Here is a 22,334-nt window from a genome sequence, read left to right on the forward strand (position 1 = left end):
GGCAGGACGCCACTACATACACCACACACCTCCTCTTCCTCCCAGCCCTTCAACGACGCCCACCCGCATCCTAGCCGGCCGCGCGTCCCAGGGGGCCGAGGGGGCCGAGGGGGCCCGAAGCGGCCCAGGGAGGGGACGGGGCGACAGCCGGAACCTCGGGGCTGGGGCGCGGGGGGGCGGTGCGGTCGCTGGGGGGAGACGGGTGGGGGCTGGATCCCGTCCTCGCAGGCCTGCGAGGCCCTCCGTGGGGCCGAGGGGGGGGTGGTTGGGGGCCGGGGGCCGGGGGCCGGGCCTGCCTGCGGGCCCTCCTCGCCCCGCCCCAGGCCCCGCCCCCAGGCCCGCCCCCAGCCCCTAGCAATTCCCTGGCACCGCCCCCAGCGACCAAGCCACCCAGCCACCCGCAACACCCCCCCCACCTTCGGCCCGGGCCCGCCTGCACCTTCTCTCCGAAGGACATGCCCTCCGTCCCCCGCGGACCACCGTCCCTTCGGCCCTCAGCCCCGGGGTCCACGCTCCGCGTGCCCAGGACACCAACCAGATGGCCCGACCGCCGGGGGCCTCAGGCCCCCCGTTGGCGCCGGGCTCCGCGCTCCGTGACCCCGCGACAGCCAAGACCACGGCGACGCGGGGGCGGCCGGCACCCAGGCCCAAAGAGCCGCTCGGGACACAGCAAGACACACCACAGACACTCGCTCCGCGCCTGGGCCAGGGCGCCGCGCACGCACGCAGGCACACGGCCCCGCGGCGGTTCGGCTGATGGGCAGGAATGGGAGCGGAACGGCATCCCTGACACCGTGGCTGCGGGGCCTGCGGCTGCCAGGGCTCCTGACGCAGCTCCAGGGCCTGCGCCCCTCCGGCGGGGTGGCTGCCTCGCCCCCACAGGCCGTGTGGCCCAGCTCCGAGTGCCTGTGTCCTCCTTCCGTCTGTGTGTGTGTGTGTGTGTCGTGGGCACCTGTGTCTGTGTCCCTGCCTGTGCGACGATGGGGTCCGGCGGCGCGGGCGGCCCCGGCTTGGCTTTGAGCCAGGCGGGCTGAAGGACAGGAGAGGCCAGGGGCCGGCCGGCGCCGGCCCCGGCCCGCGGCACACCCCCCCACCCCCCCGCAGCCCCCAGCCCCCAGCGAGCGGCCCGATGTGGGGCGGCGTGCCATCCGGGGAGCCGAGCGGCGGCGACGAGCCCGACAGGCCGGGGACGGGAGCGCGCCCGGGCTCCCGCGACAGACTCGGCTCCGGGGTGCGGGACGCGTCTTGGCCCCCACCCCCCGGCCCGGGCAGGCGCCCTCCGCCACCCCGGGCGCGGCGCGGGAGGCGGTCAGTCCATCAGTCGGGCCGGCAGGCGAGCATGCAGGCAGGCAGGCAGGCGTTCAGGCGGGCCGCACAGGGCGGGCGGAGGAGGGCTGAGGAGCGGCGGGCGCCTGGCCTGGAGAGAGGCGCAGAGCAGGCTCTTGGGGCGCCCAGCGGCAGCCGCGGACGTCTACGGCCATACCACCCTGAACGCGCCCGATCTCGTCTGATCTCGGAAGCTAAGCAGGGTCGGGCCTGGTTAGTACTTGGATGGGAGACCGCCTGGGAATACCGGGTGCTGTAGGCTTTTTTTTCTTCGGCCTTCCTGTCCGTCCCTTTGCCGCCAACACCCCCCTCGCCCAACGCAGCGGCGGCGGCGGCGGCGGCGGCGGCGGTGCCCTCCGGACCACCCCTGCCATGGCCCCCGCCCCGCCGGGACCACCGCAGGGCGCCGCGGGGCACCGAGGGCGCCCGCTGCACGGGCAGGACGCCACTACATACACCACACACCTCCTCTTCCTCCCAGCCCTTCAACGACGCCCACCCGCATCCTAGCCGGCCGCGCGTCCCAGGGGGCCGAGGGGGCCGAGGGGGCCCGAAGCGGCCCAGGGAGGGGACGGGGCGACAGCCGGAACCTCGGGGCTGGGGCGCGGGGGGGCGGTGCGGTCGCTGGGGGGAGACGGGTGGGGGCTGGATCCCGTCCTCGCAGGCCTGCGAGGCCCTCCGTGGGGCCGAGGGCGGGGTGGTTGGGGGCCGGGGGCCGGGGGCCGGGCCTGCCTGCGGGCCCTCCTCGCCCCGCCTCAGGCCCCGCCCCCAGGCCCGCCCCCAGCCCCTAGCAATTCCCTGGCACCGCCCCCAGCGACCAAGCCACCCAGCCACCCGCAACACCCCCCCCACCTTCGGCCCGGGCCCGCCTGCACCTTCTCTCCGAAGGACATGCCCTCCGTCCCCCGCGGACCACCGTCCCTTCGGCCCTCAGCCCCGGGGTCCACGCTCCGCGTGCCCAGGACACCAACCAGATGGCCCGACCGCCGGGGGCCTCAGGCCCCCCGTTGGCGCCGGGCTCCGCGCTCCGTGACCCCGCGACAGCCAAGACCACGGCGACGCGGGGGCGGCCGGCACCCAGGCCCAAAGAGCCGCTCGGGACACAGCAAGACACACCACAGACACTCGCTCCGCGCCTGGGCCAGGGCGCCGCGCACGCACGCAGGCACACGGCCCCGCGGCGGTTCGGCTGATGGGCAGGAATGGGAGCGGAACGGCATCCCTGACACCGTGGCTGCGGGGCCTGCGGCTGCCAGGGCTCCTGACGCAGCTCCAGGGCCTGCGCCCCTCCGGCGGGGTGGCTGCCTCGCCCCCACAGGCCGTGTGGCCCAGCTCCGAGTGCCTGTGTCCTCCTTCCGTCTGTCTGTGTGTGTGTGTGTCGTGGGCACCTGTGTCTGTGTCCCTGCCTGTGCGACGATGGGGTCCGGCGGCGCGGGCGGCCCCGGCTTGGCTTTGAGCCAGGCGGGCTGAAGGACAGGAGAGGCCAGGGGCCGGCCGGCGCCGGCCCCGGCCCGCGGCACACCCCCCCACCCCCCCGCAGCCCCCAGCCCCCAGCGAGCGGCCCGATGTGGGGCGGCGTGCCATCCGGGGAGCCGAGCGGCGGCGACGAGCCCGACAGGCCGGGGACGGGAGCGCGCCCGGGCTCCCGCGACAGACTCGGCTCCGGGGTGCGGGACGCGTCTTGGCCCCCACCCCCCGGCCCGGGCAGGCGCCCTCCGCCACCCCGGGCGCGGCGCGGGAGGCGGTCAGTCCATCAGTCGGGCCGGCAGGCGAGCATGCAGGCAGGCAGGCAGGCGTTCAGGCGGGCCGCACAGGGCGGGCGGAGGAGGGCTGAGGAGCGGCGGGCGCCTGGCCTGGAGAGAGGCGCAGAGCAGGCTCTTGGGGCGCCCAGCGGCAGCCGCGGACGTCTACGGCCATACCACCCTGAACGCGCCCGATCTCGTCTGATCTCGGAAGCTAAGCAGGGTCGGGCCTGGTTAGTACTTGGATGGGAGACCGCCTGGGAATACCGGGTGCTGTAGGCTTTTTTTTCTTCGGCCTTCCTGTCCGTCCCTTTGCCGCCAACACCCCCCTCGCCCAACGCGGCGGCGGCGGCGGTGCCCTCCGGACCACCCCTGCCATGGCCCCCGCCCCGCCGGGACCACCGCAGGGCGCCGCGGGGCACCGAGGGCGCCCGCTGCACGGGCAGGACGCCACTACATACACCACACATCTCCTCTTCCTCCCAGCCCTTCAACGACGCCCACCCGCATCCTAGCCGGCCGCGCGTCCCAGGGGGCCGAGGGGGCCGAGGGGGCCCGAAGCGGCCCAGGGAGGGGACGGGGCGACAGCCGGAACCTCGGGGCTGGGGCGCGGGGGGGCGGTGCGGTCGCTGGGGGGAGACGGGTGGGGGCTGGATCCCGTCCTCGCAGGCCTGCGAGGCCCTCCGTGGGGCCGAGGGGGGGGTGGTTGGGGGCCGGGGGCCGGGGGCCGGGCCTGCCTGCGGGCCCTCCTCGCCCCGCCCCAGGCCCCGCCCCCAGGCCCGCCCCCAGCCCCTAGCAATTCCCTGGCACCGCCCCCAGCGACCAAGCCACCCAGCCACCCGCAACACCCCCCCCACCTTCGGCCCGGGCCCGCCTGCACCTTCTCTCCGAAGGACATGCCCTCCGTCCCCCGCGGACCACCGTCCCTTCGGCCCTCAGCCCCGGGGTCCACGCTCCGCGTGCCCAGGACACCAACCAGATGGCCCGACCGCCGGGGGCCTCAGGCCCCCCGTTGGCGCCGGGCTCCGCGCTCCGTGACCCCGCGACAGCCAAGACCACGGCGACGCGGGGGCGGCCGGCACCCAGGCCCAAAGAGCCGCTCGGGACACAGCAAGACACACCACAGACACTCGCTCCGCGCCTGGGCCAGGGCGCCGCGCACGCACGCAGGCACACGGCCCCGCGGCGGTTCGGCTGATGGGCAGGAATGGGAGCGGAACGGCATCCCTGACACCGTGGCTGCGGGGCCTGCGGCTGCCAGGGCTCCTGACGCAGCTCCAGGGCCTGCGCCCCTCCGGCGGGGTGGCTGCCTCGCCCCCACAGGCCGTGTGGCCCAGCTCCGAGTGCCTGTGTCCTCCTTCCGTCTGTGTGTGTGTGTGTGTGTCGTGGGCACCTGTGTCTGTGTCCCTGCCTGTGCGACGATGGGGTCCGGCGGCGCGGGCGGCCCCGGCTTGGCTTTGAGCCAGGCGGGCTGAAGGACAGGAGAGGCCAGGGGCCGGCCGGCGCCGGCCCCGGCCCGCGGCACACCCCCCCACCCCCCCGCAGCCCCCAGCCCCCAGCGAGCGGCCCGATGTGGGGCGGCGTGCCATCCGGGGAGCCGAGCGGCGGCGACGAGCCCGACAGGCCGGGGACGGGAGCGCGCCCGGGCTCCCGCGACAGACTCGGCTCCGGGGTGCGGGACGCGTCTTGGCCCCCACCCCCCGGCCCGGGCAGGCGCCCTCCGCCACCCCGGGCGCGGCGCGGGAGGCGGTCAGTCCATCAGTCGGGCCGGCAGGCGAGCACGCAGGCAGGCAGGCAGGCGTTCAGGCGGGCCGCACAGGGCGGGCGGAGGAGGGCTGAGGAGCGGCGGGCGCCTGGCCTGGAGAGAGGCGCAGAGCAGGCTCTTGGGGCGCCCAGCGGCAGCCGCGGACGTCTACGGCCATACCACCCTGAACGCGCCCGATCTCGTCTGATCTCGGAAGCTAAGCAGGGTCGGGCCTGGTTAGTACTTGGATGGGAGACCGCCTGGGAATACCGGGTGCTGTAGGCTTTTTTTTCTTCGGCCTTCCTGTCCGTCCCTTTGCCGCCAACACCCCCCTCGCCCAACGCGGCGGCGGCGGCGGCGGCGGCGGCGGCGGCGGTGCCCTCCGGACCACCCCTGCCATGGCCCCCGCCCCGCCGGGACCACCGCAGGGCGCCGCGGGGCACCGAGGGCGCCCGCTGCACGGGCAGGACGCCACTACATACACCACACACCTCCTCTTCCTCCCAGCCCTTCAACGACGCCCACCCGCATCCTAGCCGGCCGCGCGTCCCAGGGGGCCGAGGGGGCCGAGGGGGCCCGAAGCGGCCCAGGGAGGGGACGGGGCGACAGCCGGAACCTCGGGGCTGGGGCGCGGGGGGGCGGTGCGGTCGCTGGGGGGAGACGGGTGGGGGCTGGATCCCGTCCTCGCAGGCCTGCGAGGCCCTCCGTGGGGCCGAGGGGGGGGTGGTTGGGGGCCGGGGGCCGGGGGCCGGGCCTGCCTGCGGGCCCTCCTCGCCCCGCCCCAGGCCCCGCCCCCAGGCCCGCCCCCAGCCCCTAGCAATTCCCTGGCACCGCCCCCAGCGACCAAGCCACCCAGCCACCCGCAACACCCCCCCCACCTTCGGCCCGGGCCCGCCTGCACCTTCTCTCCGAAGGACATGCCCTCCGTCCCCCGCGGACCACCGTCCCTTCGGCCCTCAGCCCCGGGGTCCACGCTCCGCGTGCCCAGGACACCAACCAGATGGCCCGACCGCCGGGGGCCTCAGGCCCCCCGTTGGCGCCGGGCTCCGCGCTCCGTGACCCCGCGACAGCCAAGACCACGGCGACGCGGGGGCGGCCGGCACCCAGGCCCAAAGAGCCGCTCGGGACACAGCAAGACACACCACAGACACTCGCTCCGCGCCTGGGCCAGGGCGCCGCGCACGCACGCAGGCACACGGCCCCGCGGCGGTTCGGCTGATGGGCAGGAATGGGAGCGGAACGGCATCCCTGACACCGTGGCTGCGGGGCCTGCGGCTGCCAGGGCTCCTGACGCAGCTCCAGGGCCTGCGCCCCTCCGGCGGGGTGGCTGCCTCGCCCCCACAGGCCGTGTGGCCCAGCTCCGAGTGCCTGTGTCCTCCTTCCGTCTGTGTGTGTGTGTGTGTGTCGTGGGCACCTGTGTCTGTGTCCCTGCCTGTGCGACGATGGGGTCCGGCGGCGCGGGCGGCCCCGGCTTGGCTTTGAGCCAGGCGGGCTGAAGGACAGGAGAGGCCAGGGGCCGGCCGGCGCCGGCCCCGGCCCGCGGCACACCCCCCCACCCCCCCGCAGCCCCCAGCCCCCAGCGAGCGGCCCGATGTGGGGCGGCGTGCCATCCGGGGAGCCGAGCGGCGGCGACGAGCCCGACAGGCCGGGGACGGGAGCGCGCCCGGGCTCCCGCGACAGACTCGGCTCCGGGGTGCGGGACGCGTCTTGGCCCCCACCCCCCGGCCCGGGCAGGCGCCCTCCGCCACCCCGGGCGCGGCGCGGGAGGCGGTCAGTCCATCAGTCGGGCCGGCAGGCGAGCATGCAGGCAGGCAGGCAGGCGTTCAGGCGGGCCGCACAGGGCGGGCGGAGGAGGGCTGAGGAGCGGCGGGCGCCTGGCCTGGAGAGAGGCGCAGAGCAGGCTCTTGGGGCGCCCAGCGGCAGCCGCGGACGTCTACGGCCATACCACCCTGAACGCGCCCGATCTCGTCTGATCTCGGAAGCTAAGCAGGGTCGGGCCTGGTTAGTACTTGGATGGGAGACCGCCTGGGAATACCGGGTGCTGTAGGCTTTTTTTTCTTCGGCCTTCCTGTCCGTCCCTTTGCCGCCAACACCCCCCTCGCCCAACGCGGCGGCGGCGGCGGTGCCCTCCGGACCACCCCTGCCATGGCCCCCGCCCCGCCGGGACCACCGCAGGGCGCCGCGGGGCACCGAGGGCGCCCGCTGCACGGGCAGGACGCCACTACATACACCACACACCTCCTCTTCCTCCCAGCCCTTCAACGACGCCCACCCGCATCCTAGCCGGCCGCGCGTCCCAGGGGGCCGAGGGGGCCGAGGGGGCCCGAAGCGGCCCAGGGAGGGGACGGGGCGACAGCCGGAACCTCGGGGCTGGGGCGCGGGGGGGCGGTGCGGTCGCTGGGGGGAGACGGGTGGGGGCTGGATCCCGTCCTCGCAGGCCTGCGAGGCCCTGCGTGGGGCCGAGGGGGGGGTGGTTGGGGGCCGGGGGCCGGGGGCCGGGCCTGCCTGCGGGCCCTCCTCGCCCCGCCCCAGGCCCCGCCCCCAGGCCCGCCCCCAGCCCCTAGCAATTCCCTGGCACCGCCCCCAGCGACCAAGCCACCCAGCCACCCGCAACACCCCCCCACCTTCGGCCCGGGCCCGCCTGCACCTTCTCTCCGAAGGACATGCCCTCCGTCCCCCGCGGACCACCGTCCCTTCGGCCCTCAGCCCCGGGGTCCACGCTCCGCGTGCCCAGGACACCAACCAGATGGCCCGACCGCCGGAGGCCTCAGGCCCTCCGTTGGCGCCGGGCTCCGCGCTCCGTGACCCCGCGACAGCCAAGACCACGGCGACGCGGGGGCGGCCGGCACCCAGGCCCAAAGAGCCGCTCGGGACACAGCAAGACACACCACAGACACTCGCTCCGCGCCTGGGCCAGGGCGCCGCGCACGCACGCAGGCACACGGCCCCGCGGCGGTTCGGCTGATGGGCAGGAATGGGAGCGGAACGGCATCCCTGACACCGTGGCTGCGGGGCCTGCGGCTGCCAGGGCTCCTGACGCAGCTCCAGGGCCTGCGCCCCTCCGGCGGGGTGGCTGCCTCGCCCCCACAGGCCGTGTGGCCCAGCTCCGAGTGCCTGTGTCCTCCTTCCGTCTGTCTGTGTGTGTGTGTGTCGTGGGCACCTGTGTCTGTGTCCCTGCCTGTGCGACGATGGGGTCCGGCGGCGCGGGCGGCCCCGGCTTGGCTTTGAGCCAGGCGGGCTGAAGGACAGGAGAGGCCAGGGGCCGGCCGGCGCCGGCCCCGGCCCGCGGCACACCCCCCCACCCCCCCGCAGCCCCCAGCCCCCAGCGAGCGGCCCGATGTGGGGCGGCGTGCCATCCGGGGAGCCGAGCGGCGGCGACGAGCCCGACAGGCCGGGGACGGGAGCGCGCCCGGGCTCCCGCGACAGACTCGGCTCCGGGGTGCGGGACGCGTCTTGGCCCCCACCCCCCGGCCCGGGCAGGCGCCCTCCGCCACCCCGGGCGCGGCGCGGGAGGCGGTCAGTCCATCAGTCGGGCCGGCAGGCGAGCATGCAGGCAGGCAGGCAGGCGTTCAGGCGGGCCGCACAGGGCGGGCGGAGGAGGGCTGAGAAGCGGCGGGCGCCTGGCCTGGAGAGAGGTGCAGAGCAGGCTCTTGGGGCGCCCAGCGGCAGCCGCGGACGTCTACGGCCATACCACCCTGAACGCGCCCAATCTCGTCTGATCTCGGAAGCTAAGCAGGGTCGGGCCTGGTTAGTACTTGGATGGGAGACCGCCTGGGAATACCGGGTGCTGTAGGCTTTTTTTTCTTCGGCCTTCCTGTCCGTCCCTTTGCCGCCAACACCCCCCTCGCCCAACGCGGCGGCGGCGGCGGCGGCGGCGGCGGCGGCGGCGGTGCCCTCCGGACCACCCCTGCCATGGCCCCCGCCCCGCCGGGACCACCGCAGGGCGCCGCGGGGCACCGAGGGCGCCCGCTGCACGGGCAGGACGCCACTACATACACCACACACCTCCTCTTCCTCCCAGCCCTTCAACGACGCCCACCCGCATCCTAGCCGGCCGCGCGTCCCAGGGGGCCGAGGGGGCCGAGGGGGCCCGAAGCGGCCCAGGGAGGGGACGGGGCGACAGCCGGAACCTCGGGGCTGGGGCGCGGGGGGGCGGTGCGGTCGCTGGGGGGAGACGGGTGGGGGCTGGATCCCGTCCTCGCAGGCCTGCGAGGCCCTCCGTGGGGCCGAGGGGGGGGTGGTTGGGGGCCGGGGGCCGGGGGCCGGGCCTGCCTGCGGGCCCTCCTCGCCCCGCCCCAGGCCCCGCCCCCAGGCCCCGCCCCCAGGCCCCGCCCCCAGGCCCGCCCCCAGCCCCTAGCAATTCCCTGGCACCGCCCCCAGCGACCAAGCCACCCAGCCACCCGCAACACCCCCCCCACCTTCGGCCCGGGCCCGCCTGCACCTTCTCTCCGAAGGACATGCCCTCCGTCCCCCGCGGACCACCGTCCCTTCGGCCCTCAGCCCCGGGGTCCACGCTCCGCGTGCCCAGGACACCAACCAGATGGCCCGACCGCCGGGGGCCTCAGGCCCCCCGTTGGCGCCGGGCTCCGCGCTCCGTGACCCCGCGACAGCCAAGACCACGGCGACGCGGGGGCGGCCGGCACCCAGGCCCAAAGAGCCGCTCGGGACACAGCAAGACACACCACAGACACTCGCTCCGCGCCTGGGCCAGGGCGCCGCGCACGCACGCAGGCACACGGCCCCGCGGCGGTTCGGCTGATGGGCAGGAATGGGAGCGGAACGGCATCCCTGACACCGTGGCTGCGGGGCCTGCGGCTGCCAGGGCTCCTGACGCAGCTCCAGGGCCTGCGCCCCTCCGGCGGGGTGGCTGCCTCGCCCCCACAGGCCGTGTGGCCCAGCTCCGAGTGCCTGTGTCCTCCTTCCGTCTGTCTGTGTGTGTGTGTGTCGTGGGCACCCGTGTCTGTGTCCCTGCCTGTGCGACGATGGGGTCCGGCGGCGCGGGCGGCCCCGGCTTGGCTTTGAGCCAGGCGGGCTGAAGGACAGGAGAGGCCAGGGGCCGGCCGGCGCCGGCCCCGGCCCGCGGCACACCCTCCCACCCCCCCGCAGCCCCCAGCCCCCAGCGAGCGGCCCGATGTGGGGCGGCGTGCCATCCGGGGAGCCGAGCGGCGGCGACGAGCCCGACAGGCCGGGGACCGGAGCGCGCCCGGGCTCCCGCGACAGACTCGGCTCCGGGGTGCGGGACGCGTCTTGGCCCCCACCCCCCGGCCCGGGCAGGCGCCCTCCGCCACCCCGGGCGCGGCGCGGGAGGCGGTCAGTCCATCAGTCGGGCCGGCAGGCGAGCATGCAGGCAGGCAGGCAGGCGTTCAGGCGGGCCGCACAGGGCGGGCGGAGGAGGGCTGAGGAGCGGCGGGCGCCTGGCCTGGAGAGAGGCGCAGAGCAGGCTCTTGGGGCGCCCAGCGGCAGCCCCGGACGTCTACGGCCATACCACCCTGAACGCGCCCGATCTCGTCTGATCTCGGAAGCTAAGCAGGGTCGGGCCTGGTTAGTACTTGGATGGGAGACCGCCTGGGAATACCGGGTGCTGTAGGCTTTTTTTTCTTGGGCCTTCCTGTCCGTCCCTTTGCCGCCAACACCCCCCTCGCCCAACGCGGCGGCGGCGGCGGCGGCGGCGGCGGCGGTGCCCTCCGGACCACCCCTGCCATGGCCCCCGCCCCGCCGGGACCACCGCAGGGCGCCGCGGGGCACCGAGGGCGCCCGCTGCACGGGCAGGACGCCACTACATACACCACACACCTCCTCTTCCTCCCAGCCCTTCAACGACGCCCACCCGCATCCTAGCCGGCCGCGCGTCCCAGGGGGCCGAGGGGGCCGAGGGGGCCCGAAGCGGCCCAGGGAGGGGACGGGGCGACAGCCGGAACCTCGGGGCTGGGGCGCGGGGGGGCGGTGCGGTCGCTGGGGGGAGACGGGTGGGGGCTGGATCCCGTCCTCGCAGGCCTGCGAGGCCCTCCGTGGGGCCGAGGGGGGGGTGGTTGGGGGCCGGGGGCCGGGGGCCGGGCCTGCCTGCGGGCCCTCCTCGCCCCGCCCCAGGCCCCGCCCCCAGGCCCGCCCCCAGCCCCTAGCAATTCCCTGGCACCGCCCCCAGCGACCAAGCCACCCAGCCACCCGCAACACCCCCCCCACCTTCGGCCCGGGCCCGCCTGCACCTTCTCTCCGAAGGACATGCCCTCCGTCCCCCGCGGACCACCGTCCCTTCGGCCCTCAGCCCCGGGGTCCACGCTCCGCGTGCCCAGGACACCAACCAGATGGCCCGACCGCCGGGGGCCTCAGGCCCCCCGTTGGCGCCGGGCTCCGCGCTCCGTGACCCCGCGACAGCCAAGACCACGGCGACGCGGGGGCGGCCGGCACCCAGGCCCAAAGAGCCGCTCGGGACACAGCAAGACACACCACAGACACTCGCTCCGCGCCTGGGCCAGGGCGCCGCGCACGCACGCAGGCACACGGCCCCGCGGCGGTTCGGCTGATGGGCAGGAATGGGAGCGGAACGGCATCCCTGACACCGTGGCTGCGGGGCCTGCGGCTGCCAGGGCTCCTGACGCAGCTCCAGGGCCTGCGCCCCTCCGGCGGGGTGGCTGCCTCGCCCCCACAGGCCGTGTGGCCCAGCTCCGAGTGCCTGTGTCCTCCTTCCGTCTGTCTGTGTGTGTGTGTGTCGTGGGCACCTGTGTCTGTGTCCCTGCCTGTGCGACGATGGGGTCCGGCGGCGCGGGCGGCCCCGGCTTGGCTTTGAGCCAGGCGGGCTGAAGGACAGGAGAGGCCAGGGGCCGGCCGGCGCCGGCCCCGGCCCGCGGCACACCCCCCCAACCCCCGCAGCCCCCAGCCCCCAGCGAGCGGCCCGATGTGGGGCGGCGTGCCATCCGGGGAGCCGAGCGGCGGCGAAGAGCCCGACAGGCCGGGGACGGGAGCGCGCCCGGGCTCCCGCGACAGACTCGGCTCCGGGGTGCGGGACGCGTCTTGGCCCCCACCCCCCGGCCCGGGCAGGCGCCCTCCGCCACCCCGGGCGCGGCGCGGGAGGCGGTCAGTCCATCAGTCGGGCCGGCAGGCGAGCATGCAGGCAGGCAGGCAGGCGTTCAGGCGGGCCGCACAGGGCGGGCGGAGGAGGGCTGAGGAGCGGCGGGCGCCTGGCCTGGAGAGAGGCGCAGAGCAGGCTCTTGGGGCGCCCAGCGGCAGCCGCGGACGTCTACGGCCATACCACCCTGAACGCGCCCGATCTCGTCTGATCTCGGAAGCTAAGCAGGGTCGGGCCTGGTTAGTACTTGGATGGGAGACCGCCTGGGAATACCGGGTGCTGTAGGCTTTTTTTTCTTCGGCCTTCCTGTCCGTCCCTTTGCCGCCAACACCCCCCTCGCCCAACGCGGCGGTGGCGGCGGCGGCGGCGGCGGTGCCCTCCGGACCACCCCTGCCATGGCCCCCGCCCCGCCGGGACCACCGCAGGGCGCCGCGGGGCACCGAGGGCGCCCGCTGCACGGGCAGGACGCCACTACATACACCACACACCTCCTCTTCCTCCCAGCCCTTCAACGACGCCCACCCGCATCCTAGCCGGCCGCGCGTCCCAGGGGGCCGAGGGGGCCGAGGGGGCCCGAAGCGGCCCAGGGAGGGGACGGGGCGACAGCCGGAACCTCGGGGCTGGGGCGCGGGGGGGCGGTGCGGTCGCTGGGGGGAGACGGGTGGGGGCTGGATCCCGTCCTCGCAGGCCTGCGAGGCCCTGCGTGGGGCCGAGGGGGGGGTGGTTGGGGGCCGGGGGCCGGGGGCCGGGCCTGCCTGCGGGCCCTCCTCGCCCCGCCCCAGGCCCCGCCCCCAGGCCCGCCCCCAGCCCCTAGCAATTCCCTGGCACCGCCCCCAGCGACCAAGCCACCCAGCCACCCGCAACACCCCCCCCACCTTCGGCCCGGGCCCGCCTGCACCTTCTCTCCGAAGGACATGCCCTCCGTCCCCCGCGGACCACCGTCCCTTCGGCCCTCAGCCCCGGGGTCCACGCTCCGCGTGCCCAGGACACCAACCAGATGGCCCGACCGCCGGAGGCCTCAGGCCCCCCGTTGGCGCCGGGCTCCGCGCTCCGTGACCCCGCGACAGCCAAGACCACGACAGCCAAGACCACGGGCGACGCGGGGGCGGCCGGGCACCCAGGGCCAAAGCAGCCGCTCGGGACACAGCAAGACACACCACAGAACACTCGCTCCGCGCTGGGCCAGGGCGCCGCGCACGGCCACGCAGGCACACGGCCCCGCGGCGGTTCGGCTGATGGGCAGGAATGGGAGCGGAACGGCATCCCTGACACCGTGGCTGCCGGGGCTGCGGCTGCCAGGGCTCCTGACGCAGCTCCAGGGCCTGCGCCCCTCCGGCGGGGTGGCTGCCTCGCCCCCACAGGCCGTGTGGCCCAGCTCCGAGTGCCTGTGTCCTCCATTCCGTCTGTCCTGTGTGTGGTGTGTGGTGGCACCTGTGTCTGTGTCCCTGCCTGTGCGACGATGGGGTCCGGCGGCGCGGGCGGCCCCGGCTGGCTTTGAGCCAGGCGGGCTGAAGGACAGGAGAGGCCAGGGCCGGCCGGTGCCGGCCCCGGCCCGCGGCACACCCCCCCACCCCCCCGCAGCCCCCAGCCCCCAGCGAGCGGCCCCGATGTGGGCGGCGTGCCATCCGGGGAGCCGAGCGGCGGCGACGAGCCCGACAGGCCGGGGACGGGAGCGCGGCCCGGGCTCCCGCGACAGACTCGGCTCCGGGGTGCGGGACGCGTCTTGGCCCCCACCCGGCCCGGCCCGCAGGCGCCCTCCGCCACCCCGGGCGCGGCGCGGGAGGCGGTCAGTCCATCAGTCGGGCTGGCAGGCGAGCATGCAGGCAGGCAGGCAGGCGTTCAGGCGGGCCGCACAGGGCGGGCGGAGGAGGGCTGAGGAGCGGCGGGCGCCTGGCCTGGAGAGAGGCGCAGAGCAGGCTCTTGGGGCGCCCAGCGGCAGCCGCGGGACGTCTACGGCCATACCACCCTGAACGCGCCCGATCTCGTCTGATCTCGGAAGCTAAGCAGGGTCGGGCCTGGTTAGTACTTGGATGGGAGACCGCCTGGAATACCGGGTGCTGTAGGCTTTTTTTTCTTCGGCCTTCCTGTCCGTCCCTTTGCCGCCAACACCCCCTCGCCCAACGCGGCGGCGGCGGCGGCGGCGGCGGCGGCGGCGGCGGTGCCCGCCGACCACCCTGCCATGGCCCCGCCCCGCCGGGACCACCGCAGGGCGCGCGGGGCACCGAGGGCGCCCGCTGCACGGGCAGGACGCCACTACATACACCACACACCTCCTCTTCCTCCCAGCCCTTCAACGACGCCCACCCGCATCCTAGCCGGCCGCGTCCCAGGGGGCCGAGGGGGCCGAGGGGCCCGAAGCGGCCCAGGGAGGGGACGGGGCGACAGCCGGAACCTCGGGGCTGAGGGCGCGGGGGGCGGTGCGTTCGCTGGGGGGAGACGGGTGGGGGCTGGATCCCGTCCTCGCAGGCCTGCGAGGCCCTCCGTGGGGCCGAGGGGGGGGTGGTTGGGGGCCGGGGGCCGGGGGCCGGGCCTGCCTGCGGGCCCTCCTCGCCCCGCCCCAGGCCCCGCCCCCAGGCCCCGCCCCCAGGCCCCGCCCCCAGGCCCGCCCCCAGCCCCTAGCAATTCCCTGGCACCGCCCCCAGCGACCAAGCCACCCAGCCACCCGCAACACCCCCCCACCTTCGGCCCGGGCCCGCCTGCACCTTCTCTCCGAAGGACATGCCCTCCGTCCCCCGCGGACCACCGTCCCTTCGGCCCTCAGCCCCGGGGTCCACGCTCCGCGTGCCCAGGACCCAACCAGATGGCCCGACCGCCGGGGGCCTCAGGCCCCCCGTTGGCGCCGGGCTCCGCGCTCCGTGACCCCGCGACAGCCAAGACCACGGCGACGCGGGGGGCGGCCGGCACCCAGGCCCAAAGAGCCGCTCGGGACACAGCAGACACACCACAGACACTCGCTCCGCGCCTGGGCCAGGGCGCCGCGCACGCACGCAGGCACACGGCCCCCGCGGCGGTTCGGCTGATGGGCAGGAATGGGAGCGGAACGGCATCCCTGACACCGTGGCTGCGGGGCCTGCGGCTGCCAGGGCTCCTGACGCAGCTCCAGGGCCTGCGCCCCTCCGGCGGGGTGGCTGCCTCGCCCCCACAGGCCGTGTGGCCCAGCTCCGAGTGCCTGTGTCCTCCTTCCGTCTGTGTGTGTGGTGTGTGTCGTGGGCACCTGTGTCTGTGTCCCTGCCTGTGCGACGATGGGGTCCGGCGGCGCGGGCGGCCCGGCTTGGCTTTGAGCCAGGCGGGCTGAAGGACAGGAGAGGCCAGGGGCCGGCCGGCGCCGGCCCCGGCCCGCGGCACACCCCCCCACCCCCCCGCAGCCCCCAGCCCCCAGCGAGCGGCCCGATGTGGGGCGGCGTGCCATCCGGGGAGCCGAGCGGCGGCGACGAGCCCGACAGGCCGGGACGGGAGCGCGCCCGGGCTCCCGCGACAGACTCGGCTCCGGGTGCGGGACGCGTCTTGGCCCCACCCCCGGCCCGGGCAGGCGCCCTCCGCCACCCCGGGCGCGGCGCGGGAGGCGGTCAGTCCATCAGTCGGGCCGGCAGGCGAGCATGCAGGCAGGCAGGCAGGCGTTCAGGCGGGCCGCACAGGGCGGGCGGAGGAGGGCTGAGGAGCGGCGGGCGCCTGGCCTGGAGAGAGGCGCAGAGCAGGCTCTTGGGGCGCCCAGCGGCAGCCGCGGACGTCTACGGCCATACCACCCTGAACGCGCCCGATCTCGTCTGATCTCGGAAGCTAAGCAGGGTCGGGCCTGGTTAGTACTTGGATGGGAGACCGCCTGGGAATACCGGGTGCTGTAGGCTTTTTTTTCTTCGGCCTTCCTGTCCGTCCCTTTGCCGCCAACACCCCCCTCGCCCAACGCCGGCGGCGGCGGCGGCGCGCGGCGGCGCGGCGTGCACCACCCCTGCCATGGCCCCCGCCCCGCCGGGACCACCGCAGGGCGCCGCGGGGCACCGAGGGCGCCCGCTGCACGGGCAGGACGCCACTACATACACCCACACACCTCCTCTTCCTCCCAGCCCTTCAACGACGCCCACCCGCATCCTAGCCGGCCGCGCGTCCAGGGGGCCGAGGGGGCCGAGGTGGGCCCGAAGCGGCCCAGGGAGGGGACGGGGCGACAGCCGGAACCTCGGGCTGGGGCGCGGGGGGGCGGTGCGGTCGCTGGGGGGAGACGGGTGGGGGCTGGATCCCGTCCTCGCAGGCCTGCGAGGCCCTCCGTGGGGCCGAGGGGGGGGTGGTTGGGGGCCGGGGGCCGGGGGCCGGGCCTGCCTGCGGGCCCTCCTCGCCCCGCCCCAGGCCCCGCCCCCAGGCCCGCCCCCAGCCCCTAGCAATTCCCTGGCACCGCCCCCAGCGACCAAGCCACCCAGCCACCCGCAACACCCCCCCCACCTTCGGCCCGGGCCCGCCTGCACCTTCTCTCCGAAGGACATGCCCTCCGTCCCCCGCGGACCACCGTCCCTTCGGCCCTCAGCCCCGGGGTCCACGCTCCGCGTGCCCAGGACACCAACCAGATGGCCCGACCGCCGGGGGCCTCAGGCCCCCCGTTGGCGCCGGGCTCCGCGCTCCGTGACCCCGCGACAGCCAAGACCACGGCGACGCGGGGGCGGCCGGCACCCAGGCCCAAAGAGCCGCTCGGGACACAGCAAGACACACCACAGACACTCGCTCCGCGCCTGGGCCAGGGCGCCGCGCACGCACGCAGGCACACGGCCCCGCGGCGGTTCGGCTGATGGGCAGGAATGGGAGCGGAACGGCATCCCTGACACCGTGGCTGCGGGGCCTGCGGCTGCCAGGGCTCCTGACGCAGCTCCAGGGCCTGCGCCCCTCCGGCGGGGTGGCTGCCTCGCCCCCACAGGCCGTGTGGCCCAGCTCCGAGTGCCTGTGTCCTCCTTCCGTCTGTCTGTGTGTGTGTGTGTCGTGGGCACCTGTGTCTGTGTCCCTGCCTGTGCGACGATGGGGTCCGGCGGCGCGGGCGGCCCCGGCTTGGCTTTGAGCCAGGCGGGCTGAAGGACAGGAGAGGCCAGGGGCCGGCCGGCGCCGGCCCCGGCCCGCGGCACACCCCCCCACCCCCCCGCAGCCCCCAGCCCCCAGCGAGCGGCCCGATGTGGGGCGGCGTGCCATCCGGGGAGCCGAGCGGCGGCGACGAGCCCGACAGGCCGGGGACGGGAGCGCGCCCGGGCTCCCGCGACAGACTCGGCTCCGGGGTGCGGGACGCGTCTTGGCCCCCACCCCCCGGCCCGGGCAGGCGCCCTCCGCCACCCCGGGCGCGGCGCGGGAGGCGGTCAGTCCATCAGTCGGGCCGGCAGGCGAGCATGCAGGCAGGCAGGCAGGCAGGCGTTCAGGCGGGCCGCACAGGGCGGGCGGAGGAGGGCTGAGGAGCGGCGGGCGCCTGGCCTGGAGAGAGGCGCAGAGCAGGCTCTTGGGGCGCCCAGCGGCAGCCGCGGACGTCTACGGCCATACCACCCTGAACGCGCCCGATCTCGTCTGATCTCGGAAGCTAAGCAGGGTCGGGCCTGGTTAGTACTTGGATGGGAGACCGCCTGGGAATACCGGGTGCTGTAGGCTTTTTTTTCTTCGGCCTTCCTGTCCGTCCCTTTGCCGCCAACACCCCCCTCGCCCAACGCGGCGGCGGCGGCGGCGGCGGCGGCGGTGCCCTCCGGACCACCCCTGCCATGGCCCCCGCCCCGCCGGGACCACCGCAGGGCGCCGCGGGGCACCGAGGGCGCCCGCTGCACGGGCAGGACGCCACTACATACACCACACACCTCCTCTTCCTCCCAGCCCTTCAACGACGCCCACCCGCATCCTAGCCGGCCGCGCGTCCCAGGGGGCCGAGGGGGCCGAGGGGGCCCGAAGCGGCCCAGGGAGGGGACGGGGCGACAGCCGGAACCTCGGGGCTGGGGCGCGGGGGGGCGATGCGGTCGCTGGGGGGAGACGGGGGGGGGCTGGATCCCGTCCTCGCAGGCCTGCGAGGCCCTCCGTGGGGCCGAGGGGGGGGTGGTTGGGGGCCGGGGGCCGGGGGCCGGGCCTGCCTGCGGGCCCTCCTCGCCCCGCCCCAGGCCCCGCCCCCAGGCCCGCCCCCAGCCCCTAGCAATTCCCTGGCACCGCCCCCAGCGACCAAGCCACCCAGCCACCCGCAACACCCCCCCCACCTTCGGCCCGGGCCCGCCTGCACCTTCTCTCCGAAGGACATGCCCTCCGTCCCCCGCGGACCACCGTCCCTTCGGCCCTCAGCCCCGGGGTCCACGCTCCGCGTGCCCAGGACACCAACCAGATGGCCCGACCGCCGGGGGCCTCAGGCCCCCCGTTGGCGCCGGGCTCCGCGCTCCGTGACCCCGCGACAGCCAAGACCACGGCGACGCGGGGGCGGCCGGCACCCAGGCCCAAAGAGCCGCTCGGGACACAGCAAGACACACCACAGACACTCGCTCCGCGCCTGGGCCAGGGCGCCGCGCACGCACGCAGGCACACGGCCCCGCGGCGGTTCGGCTGATGGGCAGGAATGGGAGCGGAACGGCATCCCTGACACCGTGGCTGCGGGGCCTGCGGCTGCCAGGGCTCCTGACGCAGCTCCAGGGCCTGCGCCCCTCCGGCGGGGTGGCTGCCTCGCCCCCACAGGCCGTGTGGCCCAGCTCCGAGTGCCTGTGTCCTCCTTCCGTCTGTCTGTGTGTGTGTGTGTCGTGGGCACCTGTGTCTGTGTCCCTGCCTGTGCGACGATGGGGTCCGGCGGCGCGGGCGGCCCCGGCTTGGCTTTGAGCCAGGCGGGCTGAAGGACAGGAGAGGCCAGGGGCCGGCCGGCGCCGGCCCCGGCCCGCGGCACACCCCCCCACCCCCCCGCAGCCCCCAGCCCCCAGCGAGCGGCCCGATGTGGGGCGGCGTGCCATCCGGGGAGCCGAGCGGCGGCGACGAGCCCGACAGGCCGGGGACGGGAGCGCGCCCGGGCTCCCGCGACAGACTCGGCTCCGGGGTGCGGGACGCGTCTTGGCCCCCACCCCCCGGCCCGGGCAGGCGCCCTCCGCCACCCCGGGCGCGGCGCGGGAGGCGGTCAGTCCATCAGTCGGGCCGGCAGGCGAGCATGCAGGCAGGCAGGCAGGCAGGCGTTCAGGCGGGCCGCACAGGGCGGGCCGAGGAGGGCTGAGGAGCGGCGGGCGCCTGGCCTGGAGAGAGGCGCAGAGCAGGCTCTTGGGGCGCCCAGCGGCAGCCGCGGACGTCTACGGCCATACCACCCTGAACGCGCCCGATCTCGTCTGATCTCGGAAGCTAAGCAGGGTCGGGCCTGGTTAGTACTTGGATGGGAGACCGCCTGGGAATACCGGGTGCTGTAGGCTTTTTTTTCTTCGGCCTTCCTGTCCGTCCCTTTGCCGCCAACACCCCCCTCGCCCAACGCGGCGGCGGCGGCGGCGGCGGCGGCGGTGCCCTCCGGACCACCCCTGCCATGGCCCCCGCCCCGCCGGGACCACCGCAGGGCGCCGCGGGGCACCGAGGGCGCCCGCTGCACGGGCAGGACGCCACTACATACACCACACACCTCCTCTTCCTCCCAGCCCTTCAACGACGCCCACCCGCATCCTAGCCGGCCGCGCGTCCCAGGGGGCCGAGGGGGCCGAGGGGGCCCGAAGCGGCCCAGGGAGGGGACGGGGCGACAGCCGGAACCTCGGGGCTGGGGCGCGGGGGGGCGATGCGGTCGCTGGGGGGAGACGGGGGGGGGCTGGATCCCGTCCTCGCAGGCCTGCGAGGCCCTCCGTGGGGCCGAGGGGGGGGTGGTTGGGGGCCGGGGGCCGGGGGCCGGGCCTGCCTGCGGGCCCTCCTCGCCCCGCCCCAGGCCCCGCCCCCAGGCCCGCCCCCAGCCCCTAGCAATTCCCTGGCACCGCCCCCAGCGACCAAGCCACCCAGCCACCCGCAACACCCCCCCCACCTTCGGCCCGGGCCCGCCTGCACCTTCTCTCCGAAGGACATGCCCTCCGTCCCCCGCGGACCACCGTCCCTTCGGCCCTCAGCCCCGGGGTCCACGCTCCGCGTGCCCAGGACACCAACCAGATGGCCCGACCGCCGGGGGCCTCAGGCCCCCCGTTGGCGCCGGGCTCCGCGCTCCGTGACCCCGCGACAGCCAAGACCACGGCGACGCGGGGGCGGCCGGCACCCAGGCCCAAAGAGCCGCTCGGGACACAGCAAGACACACCACAGACACTCGCTCCGCGCCTGGGCCAGGGCGCCGCGCACGCACGCAGGCACACGGCCCCGCGGCGGTTCGGCTGATGGGCAGGAATGGGAGCGGAACGGCATCCCTGACACCGTGGCTGCGGGGCCTGCGGCTGCCAGGGCTCCTGACGCAGCTCCAGGGCCTGCGCCCCTCCGGCGGGGTGGCTGCCTCGCCCCCACAGGCCGTGTGGCCCAGCTCCGAGTGCCTGTGTCCTCCTTCCGTCTGTCTGTGTGTGTGTGTGTCGTGGGCACCTGTGTCTGTGTCCCTGCCTGTGCGACGATGGGGTCCGGCGGCGCGGGCGGCCCCGGCTTGGCTTTGAGCCAGGCGGGCTGAAGGACAGGAGAGGCCAGGGGCCGGCCGGCGCCGGCCCCGGCCCGCGGCACACCCCCCCACCCCCCCGCAGCCCCCAGCCCCCAGCGAGCGGCCCGATGTGGGGCGGCGTGCCATCCGGGGAGCCGAGCGGCGGCGACGAGCCCGACAGGCCGGGGACGGGAGCGCGCCCGGGCTCCCGCGACAGACTCGGCTCCGGGGTGCGGGACGCGTCTTGGCCCCCACCCCCCGGCCCGGGCAGGCGCCCTCCGCCACCCCGGGCGCGGCGCGGGAGGCGGTCAGTCCATCAGTCGGGCCGGCAGGCGAGCATGCAGGCAGGCAGGCAGGCAGGCGTTCAGGCGGGCCGCACAGGGCGGGCGGAGGAGGGCTGAGGAGCGGCGGGCGCCTGGCCTGGAGAGAGGCGCAGAGCAGGCTCTTGGGGCGCCCAGCGGCAGCCGCGGACGTCTACGGCCATACCACCCTGAACGCGCCCGATCTCGTCTGATCTCGGAAGCTAAGCAGGGTCGGGCCTGGTTAGTACTTGGATGGGAGACCGCCTGGGAATACCGGGTGCTGTAGGCTTTTTTTTCTTCGGCCTTCCTGTCCGTCCCTTTGCCGCCAACACCCCCCTCGCCCAACGCGGCGGCGGCGGCGGCGGCGGCGGCGGCGGCGGCGGCGGCGCCCTCCGGACCACCCCTGCCATGGCCCCCGCCCCGCCGGGACCACCGCAGGGCGCCGCGGGGCACCGAGGGCGCCCGCTGCACGGGCAGGACGCCACTACATACACCACACACCTCCTCTTCCTCCCAGCCCTTCAACGACGCCCACCCGCATCCTAGCCGGCCGCGCGTCCCAGGGGGCCGAGGGGGCCGAGGGGGCCCGAAGCGGCCCAGGGAGGGGACGGGGCGACAGCCGGAACCTCGGGGCTGGGGCGCGGGGGGGCGGTGCGGTCGCTGGGGGGAGACGGGTGGGGGCTGGATCCCGTCCTCGCAGGCCTGCGAGGCCCTCCGTGGGGCCGAGGGGGGGGTGGTTGGGGGCCGGGGGCCGGGGGCCGGGCCTGCCTGCGGGCCCTCCTCGCCCCGCCCCAGGCCCCGCCCCCAGGCCCCGCCCCCAGGCCCGCCCCCAGCCCCTAGCAATTCCCTGGCACCGCCCCCAGCGACCAAGCCACCCAGCCACCCGCAACACCCCCCCCACCTTCGGCCCGGGCCCGCCTGCACCTTCTCTCCGAAGGACATGCCCTCCGTCCCCCGCGGACCACCGTCCCTTCGGCCCTCAGCCCCGGGGTCCACGCTCCGCGTGCCCAGGACACCAACCAGATGGCCCGACCGCCGGGGGCCTCAGGCCCCCCGTTGGCGCCGGGCTCCGCGCTCCGTGACCCCGCGACAGCCAAGACCACGGCGACGCGGGGGCGGCCGGCACCCAGGCCCAAAGAGCCGCTCGGGACACAGCAAGACACACCACAGACACTCGCTCCGCGCCTGGGCCAGGGCGCCGCGCACGCACGCAGGCACACGGCCCCGCGGCGGTTCGGCTGATGGGCAGGAATGGGAGCGGAACGGCATCCCTGACACCGTGGCTGCGGGGCCTGCGGCTGCCAGGGCTCCTGACGCAGCTCCAGGGCCTGCGCCCCTCCGGCGGGGTGGCTGCCTCGCCCCCACAGGCCGTGTGGCCCAGCTCCGAGTGCCTGTGTCCTCCTTCCGTCTGTCTGTGTGTGTGTGTGTCGTGGGCACCTGTGTCTGTGTCCCTGCCTGTGCGACGATGGGGTCCGGTGGCGCGGGCGGCCCCGGCTTGGCTTTGAGCCAGGCGGGCTGAAGGACAGGAGAGGCCAGGGGCCGGCCGGCGCCGGCCCCGGCCCGCGGCGCACCCCCCCACCCCCCCGCAGCCCCCAGCCCCCAGCGAGCGGCCCGA

The 22,334-nt window shown here is 76.4% G+C and overlaps 12 non-coding genes across 12 annotated transcripts; all 12 read left to right on the forward strand.

Moving 5' to 3' along the window:
* Nucleotides 1-1,469: 1,469 nt before the first annotated feature.
* LOC140629286 (5S ribosomal RNA) lies at nucleotides 1,470-1,588 on the forward strand. Its single transcript, XR_012027122.1, has one exon. It is a non-coding gene; the product is annotated as a 5S ribosomal RNA (ribosomal RNA).
* A 1,643-nt stretch (nucleotides 1,589-3,231) lies between these two features.
* LOC140629287 (5S ribosomal RNA) lies at nucleotides 3,232-3,350 on the forward strand. Its single transcript, XR_012027123.1, has one exon. It is a non-coding gene; the product is annotated as a 5S ribosomal RNA (ribosomal RNA).
* A 1,628-nt stretch (nucleotides 3,351-4,978) lies between these two features.
* LOC140629288 (5S ribosomal RNA) lies at nucleotides 4,979-5,097 on the forward strand. The gene has a single exon (XR_012027124.1). It is a non-coding gene; the product is annotated as a 5S ribosomal RNA (ribosomal RNA).
* Nucleotides 5,098-6,743: 1,646 nt separating this feature from the next.
* LOC140629290 (5S ribosomal RNA) lies at nucleotides 6,744-6,862 on the forward strand. The gene has a single exon (XR_012027126.1). It is a non-coding gene; the product is annotated as a 5S ribosomal RNA (ribosomal RNA).
* Nucleotides 6,863-8,489: 1,627 nt separating this feature from the next.
* On the forward strand, nucleotides 8,490-8,608 carry LOC140629354 (5S ribosomal RNA). Its single transcript, XR_012027189.1, has one exon. It is a non-coding gene; the product is annotated as a 5S ribosomal RNA (ribosomal RNA).
* Nucleotides 8,609-10,283: 1,675 nt separating this feature from the next.
* On the forward strand, nucleotides 10,284-10,402 carry LOC140629291 (5S ribosomal RNA). The gene has a single exon (XR_012027127.1). It is a non-coding gene; the product is annotated as a 5S ribosomal RNA (ribosomal RNA).
* Nucleotides 10,403-12,044: 1,642 nt separating this feature from the next.
* LOC140629292 (5S ribosomal RNA) lies at nucleotides 12,045-12,163 on the forward strand. The gene has a single exon (XR_012027128.1). It is a non-coding gene; the product is annotated as a 5S ribosomal RNA (ribosomal RNA).
* Nucleotides 12,164-13,823: 1,660 nt separating this feature from the next.
* Nucleotides 13,824-13,941, forward strand: LOC140629355 (5S ribosomal RNA). The gene has a single exon (XR_012027190.1). It is a non-coding gene; the product is annotated as a 5S ribosomal RNA (ribosomal RNA).
* Nucleotides 13,942-15,601: 1,660 nt separating this feature from the next.
* On the forward strand, nucleotides 15,602-15,720 carry LOC140629293 (5S ribosomal RNA). Its single transcript, XR_012027129.1, has one exon. It is a non-coding gene; the product is annotated as a 5S ribosomal RNA (ribosomal RNA).
* Nucleotides 15,721-17,363: 1,643 nt separating this feature from the next.
* LOC140629294 (5S ribosomal RNA) lies at nucleotides 17,364-17,482 on the forward strand. The gene has a single exon (XR_012027130.1). It is a non-coding gene; the product is annotated as a 5S ribosomal RNA (ribosomal RNA).
* A 1,644-nt stretch (nucleotides 17,483-19,126) lies between these two features.
* LOC140629295 (5S ribosomal RNA) lies at nucleotides 19,127-19,245 on the forward strand. Its single transcript, XR_012027131.1, has one exon. It is a non-coding gene; the product is annotated as a 5S ribosomal RNA (ribosomal RNA).
* A 1,644-nt stretch (nucleotides 19,246-20,889) lies between these two features.
* LOC140629296 (5S ribosomal RNA) lies at nucleotides 20,890-21,008 on the forward strand. Its single transcript, XR_012027132.1, has one exon. It is a non-coding gene; the product is annotated as a 5S ribosomal RNA (ribosomal RNA).
* Nucleotides 21,009-22,334: the final 1,326 nt, after the last annotated feature.

Source organism: Canis lupus, assembly GCF_048164855.1.
Source record: "Canis lupus baileyi chromosome 4 unlocalized genomic scaffold, mCanLup2.hap1 SUPER_4_unloc_1, whole genome shotgun sequence".
NCBI classification, from domain to species: Eukaryota; Metazoa; Chordata; class Mammalia; order Carnivora; family Canidae; genus Canis; species Canis lupus.